At 42.7% G+C, this 9143-nt stretch overlaps 1 long non-coding RNA gene across 1 annotated transcript; it reads right to left on the bottom strand.

Annotated features, from left to right (window-relative positions):
* Window positions 1–494: 494 nt before the first annotated feature.
* On the bottom strand, window positions 495–6614 carry LOC134338270 (uncharacterized). The gene is made up of 3 exons (XR_010016181.1): window positions 6518–6614; window positions 3830–3889; window positions 495–794 (listed from the first exon to the last, which is right to left on the bottom strand). It is a non-coding gene; the product is annotated as an uncharacterized LOC134338270 (long non-coding RNA).
* Between the last annotated feature and the right edge of the window lie 2529 nt (window positions 6615–9143).

Here is a 9143-nt window from a genome sequence, read left to right as displayed (position 1 = left end):
GAGAGAATCCCAGATCAACTGAGGTCAAATGTTCTCTGACCCTGCACTGAAATCATGCCTGCTAGACAGATCTCTATCAGCAACTGTCTATGAGAAGAGGGGTGACTTTGTGTCAATTCCCTCTGTGAGTGAGGCTGCATCTTGAAATTGAAAGGCTATTGGTTCCCACTCCAGTCTGCAGCCCACAGTGAAGGCTATACTGACAGATTCAAGGTCATTATAAATATCTGTGGAAAGAGACACCTCAATATCATATGACCACAAACCATATCCTGCCTGTGTTTTTCCTCTACATTGATTAAATATGAGAATATTGCAGATTTTAGTGATTTAAAGATTTGTGTCATTTTCTGATCATTCATGTGACACACTTATAGTGCTGTTATAAGCATTTGCAGATCTTTGCTTATTTTTGCAAACCTTTGCCTATTCTTTTCTCTGGTTGATGGAAGTCTGAATAAAAGGCTAAAAGCATGATATTTTAGTTTAATGATTAAAGATTCAGATTAGCTTTATTAATTTGTCACTTGCACATCGAAACATACAGAGAAATGCGTTGCTTTGGGTCAAAGACCAACACAGTCGGAGGATTGTATTGCCACAATTCCAAGTTTTGGTGCAGGATTCTGCAATGAATGGTTAGGTGCCTATTGTGTTAAAGTTGTTGATGGTTTATCAAACAGCAACCAAAAATAAGACGAGTCCTGATGAAGGGTCTTGGACCGAAACGTCGACTCTTTTCCATAGATGCCCCCTGGCCTGCTGAGTTTCTCCAGCATTTTGTGTGTGTTGCCCTACAAAAAATAAGTAATTGTTAAAGGTTGGAAACAACTTCATGTGTTACAGGTTACTGCTAACTTACTGATTTCATTATGGAAACATTCTTGTCAAGTCTGGATGCAGTCTGTTTCGTCAACATTGTTTTTTTTCACAGTTTATTTATTGAGACCAGCCCTTCTGGACCTTCAAGGTGAGTCGCTCAGCAACCCCCGATCTAATCCGAACCTAATCACGGGATAATTTACAATGGCCAATTAACTGATCAACCATATGTCATTGGATTGTGGGAAGAAACCCACGTGCTCATGAGGAAAATGTACAAACCCCTTACAGGCAGTGGCAGAAATTGAACCCAGGTCACTGGTACTGTAGAGCGTCGTGCTAACCACTACTTACTCACTAATATTAACAGGATAGCTCCAAATTCTGAAACATATATCACAGTTGATGATAGATATGTTGATCCCTCTCATCACATCTATACAAACTTGGCACTCAATCTGCAGTCACTTAGAAAGAAAAACTTTCCAGATTTTCAGCAATCACCAGGTCCAAGTTATACTCAAACTCTATCCCAATTTTCTCCTTTCATTCTGCAAGTTATCTATCCAGCTACATTCAATGAAAAGACCTCTGGTAATAGATCTTATAATTGGTCTTCTGGTGTACATAGGAAATCAATTATCTTTATCTCAGGAAAAGGTTTTGCCTTGAATGGAAAATCTCTCAGCTGACAGCAGGCTTGAATCAAGAGGTTTGAACGCCTAGAATAATCAGTCTCATTCTTACCCACTGGTGGAAGGTGCAGTCATTACTGATGTGCCATTGTGCACATGCAACCCAGGTAGAATGCAGAAGGCAGATCGCCAGCCCACACTCTTCACTTCCAGTGAATAAGGAATCAACTCAGAACAATTTCCCTTTTTCCTATCTCCTCAAAGTTGCCCCTGATGATACTGGTATTGTTTCTTGTTTGTGAACCATTCTCCAGACCCCTACGTACTTTCCCATTCTTACATATCACCCTGGCCACACCAGCACATTTATTGATATTATCTGATGAGTCAACAGGGCGTCACGGTAGCATTGCGCAACGTTATTACAGCACAGGGTGCTTCGGATTTCAGGGTCCAGTTCCGGCGCCGTTCTGTAAGGAATGCGTGGAACGCCGTGGGTTTTCCCTGGGCGCTCTGGTTACCTTCAACGATTGAAAGATGTACCGGGTACATTGGTCATTGTAAATTGTCCTGTGATTAGGTTGGGGTTAATCAGGGTTCTGGGGCGGTGTGGCTCGAATGTCCAGAAGGACCTAGTTAGATATAAAGTCTTACCCTGATGCACAGATATTGGAAAATGCTTTGTTAATGTCACACAGTGTACTGAAGTACAGTGAATAACTTTCTCGTGCATCCCTTTAGGTAATTTCACAAGTACGCTAAGGTAGCACATATGAAAAGCAGTAACAGAATGCAGAAGGTGGAGCTACAGTTACAGAGGAAGTGCAGAGTACGTAGTGTAGATGAAGGACAATGAACAGGTGGATGTGAGGTCGAGCAGCTGTCTCATCGTACAGGGTTTATTCAATGGTCACATGGCCCCTGAGCCTGGTGATACATATTTTCCATCTTTATTAACTTCTGTCCAATGGGGAGGGGTGGGGGAGGAGAGAATGCCCAGGGTGGGAGGGGTCTTTGATTATGTTGACTGCTTCTCTGAGGCAGCTAGATATTTAGACAGAGAACAGACCATATGTGGACAGAAGCTCTGGGCAGGAGGCCTGTTTTCATGAATGGACTGAGCTGTGCCCACAGCTCTCTGTAATTACTCATTGTTTTAGGTAATGCAATTGCCATAGCAAGCCATGATAGGATAGGAGACTCTCTGTGATGTATCTGTAGAATTTGAAGGCCAATGGGAACATGGCAAATAGTAATTCAAGGCCAATGGGAACATACCAAATGGTAATTCAAGGCCAATGGGAACATGGCAAATAGTAATTCAAGGCCAATGGGAACATAGCAAATGGTAATTCAAGGCCAATGGGAACATAGGAAATGATAATTCAAGGCCAATGGGAACATACCAAATGGTCATTCAAGGCCAATGAGAACATAGCAAATGGTAATTCAAGGCCAATGGGAACATACCAAATGGTCATTCAAGGCCAACGAGAACATAGCAAATGGTAATTCAAGGCCAATGGGAACATAGCAAATGGTGATTCAAGGCCAATGGGAACATAGCAAATGGTGATTCAAGGCCAATGGGAACATAGCAAATGGTAATTCAAGGCCAATGGGAACATAGCAAATGGTGATTCAAGGCCAATGGGAACATAGCAAATGGTGATTCAAGGCCAATGGGAAAATAGCAAATGGTGATTCAAGGCCAATAGGAACATAACAAATGGTAATTCAAGGCCAATGGGAACATACCAAATGGTCATTCAAGGCCAATGAGAACATAGCAAATGGTAATTCAAGTCTATGGTCCTTCTCCCTGCGTACCAACAAAAATTGAAACTTGAGAATCCAGTACAGGAGGTCATGTAGTGCTGGCCTGGGGAAACAGATGAGCTTCTACACAACTATTTTGAGTCCATAGACTAGTCCATGATCACGGACTCAGCGGCCAACAGAAGTGAGTTTGCATAAGTTGTCACATATTTGATCAGTAAGTGTGTTCCCAAACTTTTTTATGCTATGGACTAAAACCATTAGGCAAGGGGTCCATGGGCCCCAGGTTGGGAGCCCCTGATGTACTAAAGGGGTCAATCCAGATGTCCACCAGCTGGAAAACAAGGACGAACTGAGAGATCTACTCCTTACTGAAGTCCGGGTCTGTGACATTCAAATTGGGTGACCCTGACCTATTCAAGGAACTGACAAATGCACGAATGGCAATGGTAGGGTTATAAGGAGGTGCTTGATTGACATCTCTCCTTCTTGACTCAGACAGATTAGATCACTTACTGAGCTGCCCTGGTTTATGTGCACTGCCTCAATGCTAAAAAGTATTAAACAAGAAACTTCATGACTCAATTACATACCACAACAGGAGGTTTAGAAGAGTATTTGTGTCTCCATGTGTCTGTAAGTTCCAGCTTCATCTAGAGATCAACAGAAAAATGCCTTAGTTAGTATGGACTACGGTACTGAAAGTTCCCTATTCGCATTACAGACTGTACTCCGTCACCATGGAGATTATATTAACCTCATATTCTCTTTATTGTGTTGTCCAGAATAAAAGAGGTCACAAAAATGACTCATAGCAGGTGGACTATGAAAAAGAAGGAAAAAAACAAGAGGAAAAGAACAAAAAAGAGGTTAAGTATCCCACACACACACTGCTTGTGCCTGAGGTGGGAGGGGTGGTGAGTGCCCTCTGGTGGCCTGGGCACACTCAGCCCCTCAGCCCTCATAACTCACTCCACACACTCCCCCTCACCTCTCACACGCTCATCTTCACCCCCTCTCGTGGAGGTTGAATGAATTCTTGATCAGTATTTAGCCACAAGCAGCACCATTAATGTAGGTAATCTAGTTACTATCTTGTTACTTACATGGGGCCTTGTTGTGCATATATTGGGTTCTGCATTTCGGTACAATACAGCATTCTGTTACCCTTCAAGCACTCTAGGGGACTCTGAAATATGTGCATTCTTTAAATAAAAAACCTTTAGACAATTTGTTGATCAATGTGCGTAGGTTAATGGCTGACAGCAGGCTCTGCAGTAAATGTAATGGACAGTTTCATCAGCACATAATATGGGTGTGTCATTTCACTTCCATACCTTAGGAAGGATGTAAAAGAGGAAGAAAAAGTTTAATTGGAACATACACGGCGGGAGGAGAGAGAGCAGCGCGCCGTGCGTGCACAGCCCTCCAGTGAAAAATGATATTATATCCGTTAAGTAGGGGCTGTGGACAATTCTGATTTGATGGAGACGGACGTGAAAGCACAGAGGAACATCTGGAAAAATTTCTGAAACACCAGTTCGCTGCTGTTGTTACTGCATGATCGGAAATCTTTCGGAGGGAAGGCCTCAAAATCCCCAGCTTTGCCTGCTGTTAGCGACCGAGATGGAGGTCGAATCGTTCGGATAGAGATGGCGCTCAGTACTTAGTGTTGGAGAGCTGATCAGAGCTCGAAGTTTTCGGATGACTCAGAGTCGGACCGTGGTCGGGTGTGGCAGGGAGAGTTTTCCTTCCTTCTCCCATCTGCGTGAGATGTGGGACATTTGAGAGACTTTGAACTTTTTACTGTGCTCATGGACTTCTTCATCAAATTATGGTATTGTTGTACTGTTGTAACCATATGTTATAATTATGTGGTTTTGTTAGTTTTTTTAAGTCTTGGTCTGTCCTGTGTTTTGTGACATCACACCGGAGGAAATATTGTATGATTTCTTAATGCATGCATTACTAAATGACAATAAAAGAAGACTGCGTGTCTTCATAATCTAAAAAAATATATAGTCTTGACAAGGGTCATATAGAGAGTTTGTTTCCTCTTGTGCAAAATTCTAGAATGAGGGGTTACTCTATAAAAAGTCATCCATTGAAGGCAGAGGTAAGGTAAATTACTTTCTCTTGGCAAGGTGAGAATTTTTGGACTGAGTCGCCCATTCCTGCTTCAAATTCTGGCATCAACTAACACAACATCGCTCCGCTTCTGTCCAAATAACACAAGTGAATTGGAGGCATGTTCTAGAAACTGCCATTGTGCAAAGACATATTCAAGAACACCAGAGATTCTGCAGATGCTGGTAATCTTGAGGAACAGAGTGTTGTAGGAATTTAGCAGGTCAGGCAGCATCTATAGAGAGGAATGAAGGGTTGGCATTTCAGACCTAGTCCCTTCATCAGGACTGGAGATGAAATGATTCACCTATCACCTGCCAGCTTGTATTCTTTCTCCTCCCCCCACCTTCCCATTCGGGCTTCTTCCCCCTTACTCTCGAATGCTTACTCCTTTCTACCGGCCTGCTGATTTCTTCCAGCACATTGCATGTATTCCTCAAGAAATATTCAAAGCAGCTTTAAACAGCTCCTTGACCCATGCAGATATACAAAAAAAACTTTTTGCATTCCTATAGCACCTTTCGCAACCACGGGATGTCCTTACTGCCATTAATATGCTTTGTGGAAATGCAGTCACGACTGAAACAGCCCATAAAGGCAACTAACTGAGCCAAGGCTAAAACAGAAGGGGGAAATGAGAAAGGAAGCTGAAAGAAATAATTCGTTATTCAAATTGCAGCAGCAAATTACTAGCTACTCCATAAATGTTTTTAAGCGTTATCAACAAATGTCAATGCTTTCTGCATGTTGATGAGATTTAACACCACTGCACTGGTTGCTGAATAAACATCAAAGACAATTTCTCCATTAATATACAAGAAATTTCCACGTTTGCACACAATATACTCAATCTGACTTCTTGCTCATTATTCCTCATAGCCCATTTTCCCTTAAATGGCAAGTAATCTTCTTCACTTAAAGTCAATTTAAATTAAAAATGTGAACGCAGGTTACTGCAAATACTGAAAATCTGAAGCAAAACAAAACATTGGAAACACTCAGTGGGCCAGGCAGCGTCAGTGGGGAGCGAGCAGCAGTTGTCCTATGTCAGAGGCTTTCAACAGAACTGAAGTGCAGTTACTCTGTTCCCAACCTCTTTATACAACTACTGAGAGTTTACTGGCATACAGTCCAACTCCATTCTATGCACTGACCCTAGACTTTCCACTGGACCGGAGGTCAGGATGATTGAGCACGACCGGCGAACCATTCACACAGCTGGGACATCCAACTTGCACTGCGCATGTGCCAAACAGATGGCCCACAATCCCAAGTGGCTTGGTTCAAAGCTCGGGGCAGATTCTGTGAGGCGGGGAATTATGGGAAATGTCACCTGTCATTGACAACCGCGCCCTGCTGTCGCAGGTGTAGCTCCGGCTAACTCTGAGTTATATCAGATGAGGGACTGAGTCCTAATACATTGTGGCCTAACCAGAGATATTTGTTGCCATCTAGTGTCTACTTTAAACACAAAATCTACAGCATTTTTTTTACCTGAATGAAAAGCAGGCTCAGCCAAAAATCCAAGCAGGAAGCGATCGATCTTAATTGGTACAATTCTGTAATCACCACAGAGGAATACACAGAGGAAGCTGAATTTATGCGTGGTAACATGATTGGTTTAGTGATTAATTTTTGAAGATAAGGGAATATATTCTAAAACAAGTCCATTTGACAGTGCGTGATGTGAAAAGATTACTTCTGCTTTAGAGAAACACTATTTTGTAGCTAAAGACGAAAACTTAGTATAAGAACACGAGGAGTTGGAAGTATGTCAGGCCCTCTAAGAACTGAATTGAACAAGAGACCATGGCCCTTTAGTTGGACACCTTCCAATCGAAATACAAACAGAAAACTACAAGCCCTTTTGGATGCAAGACAGATTCTGCAGATGTTGGGAGTCTGAAAGTTGGTCAAAACATCGACTGATCATTCCCCACCCCCCCCATAGATACTGCCTGGCCCACTGACTTCCTCCGGCATTTTCTGAGTGATGTTCAAATCGTTTTTGGTAGTATGATTGATGAATTTATTAGAGCCAGCTTTAAAGATAAACTAGTCCCCGACACGTTACATAAGAAACAAGACCAGAATAGTCCATTTGACCTTACACGCCTGATCCACCATTCAATAGGATCGTGGCTGATCCACTTCTGTGAAAAATCTACTCACTTCAGATTTGAATCAACCTTCTCAACTCTACAAAAAGTCCACCCTCTGAGTTCCACATTATAGGAAGGATGTGGAGGCTTTGGATAGGGTGTAGAAGAGTCTTAACAGGATGCTGTCTAAATTGGAGAGCACATGCTATAATGAGAGGTTGGACTGAGTGGGTTATTTTCTCTGGAGTGGCAGGTGCTGAAGGGAGCTGTGATAGAACTTTGTAAGTTATGAGAGGCATGGATAGAGAAGACAGGCAATATGCTTTCCCCAGAGTTGAAATGTCCATTACCAGAGGTAATAAGAGGGGCAAGTTCAAGCTTTTTTTTTTAACAGAGTGTGAGGTGCCTGGAGTGTGTTGCCACGGATGGAGTCAAATACAGGAGTGCTGTTCAAGAGACCCTTAGAGAAGGGTACAGAGGAGATTTACCAGGATGCTGCTTGGTTTAGAGAGTATGCATTATGATCAGAGATTAAGGGAGCTAGGGCTTTACTCTTTGGAGAGAAGGAGGATGAGAGGAGACATGATAGATGTATACAAGATATTAAGAGGAATAGATAGAGTGGACAGCCAGCGCCTCTTCCCCAGGGCACCACTGCTCAGTACAAGAGGACTTGGCTTTAAGATAAGGGGTGGGAAGTTCAAGGGGGATATTAGAGGAAGGTTTTTTACTCAGAGAGTGGTTGGTGCATGGAATGCACTGCCTGAGTCAGTGGTGGAGGCAGATACACTAGTGAAGTTTAAGAGACTACTAGACAGGTACATGGAGGAATTTAAGGTGGAGGATTATATGGGGGGCAGGGTTTGAGGGTCGGCACAACATTGTGGGCTGAAGGGCCTGTACTGTGCTGTACTATTCTATGTTCTATGTTACATAAACAAATGGATGTGCAGGAAATGGAACGATATGAGTGTTGTGGAGCAGAATGGATTTGTTTAGTTGTCATTTATTGTTCGGTCGTTAAGTCGAGTCTGACTCTTCGTGACCTTATGGACCATAGGGTTTTCATGGCCAGATACGGAAGTAGATTGCCAGGCCTTTCTTCCGCGCAGATACTGTGGCTGCCCAGGTTGGGAGCCGGCTGGGTTTGAACTTCAAGTCCAGTGCTGATGCCACTACTCGACCAGCCAGCCCTTAGTTGTCATACAATTATTAATTTAATTAATTCAACACAACATCTTGGATGAGTGAACAGTTCCTGTGCTGTACCTGCCCATGTTCTATGTTTTATACGTGAATCAGTCTCTCCTTATTTCTGTACTAAATGCCCTTTCTCTTGTTCTGAGTTGCCACCCATGAAACCTCCTCGTCTCCAACTTCCTTGACCCATTCTCTCCATATCTACTTTGCTGAATCCTCTTAACTTCTAAAGAATAAAAGCCTAACATCCTAACTCTCTCATCACATGAAACACCTGCCTCCTCAGAAATCACTCTGGTGGATATTTGCTGTATGTTATTTCTTTCGCAAAAATGTCCCTTTTCATCATCTTTATGTATTGTGTTGCATGACATCGGTGATGATGGTCTCATGACCATTATTATTGTTCCTGCCAATTTTTTCTACAGAAGTGGTTTGCCGTTGCCTTCTTCTGGGCAGTGTCTTTACGAGATGGGTG

The sequence above is a fragment of the Mobula hypostoma genome, chromosome 26 (assembly GCF_963921235.1).
Source record: "Mobula hypostoma chromosome 26, sMobHyp1.1, whole genome shotgun sequence".
Classification (NCBI taxonomy): domain Eukaryota; kingdom Metazoa; phylum Chordata; class Chondrichthyes; order Myliobatiformes; family Myliobatidae; genus Mobula; species Mobula hypostoma.
This window is presented reverse-complemented; position numbering and strand designations above follow the sequence as displayed.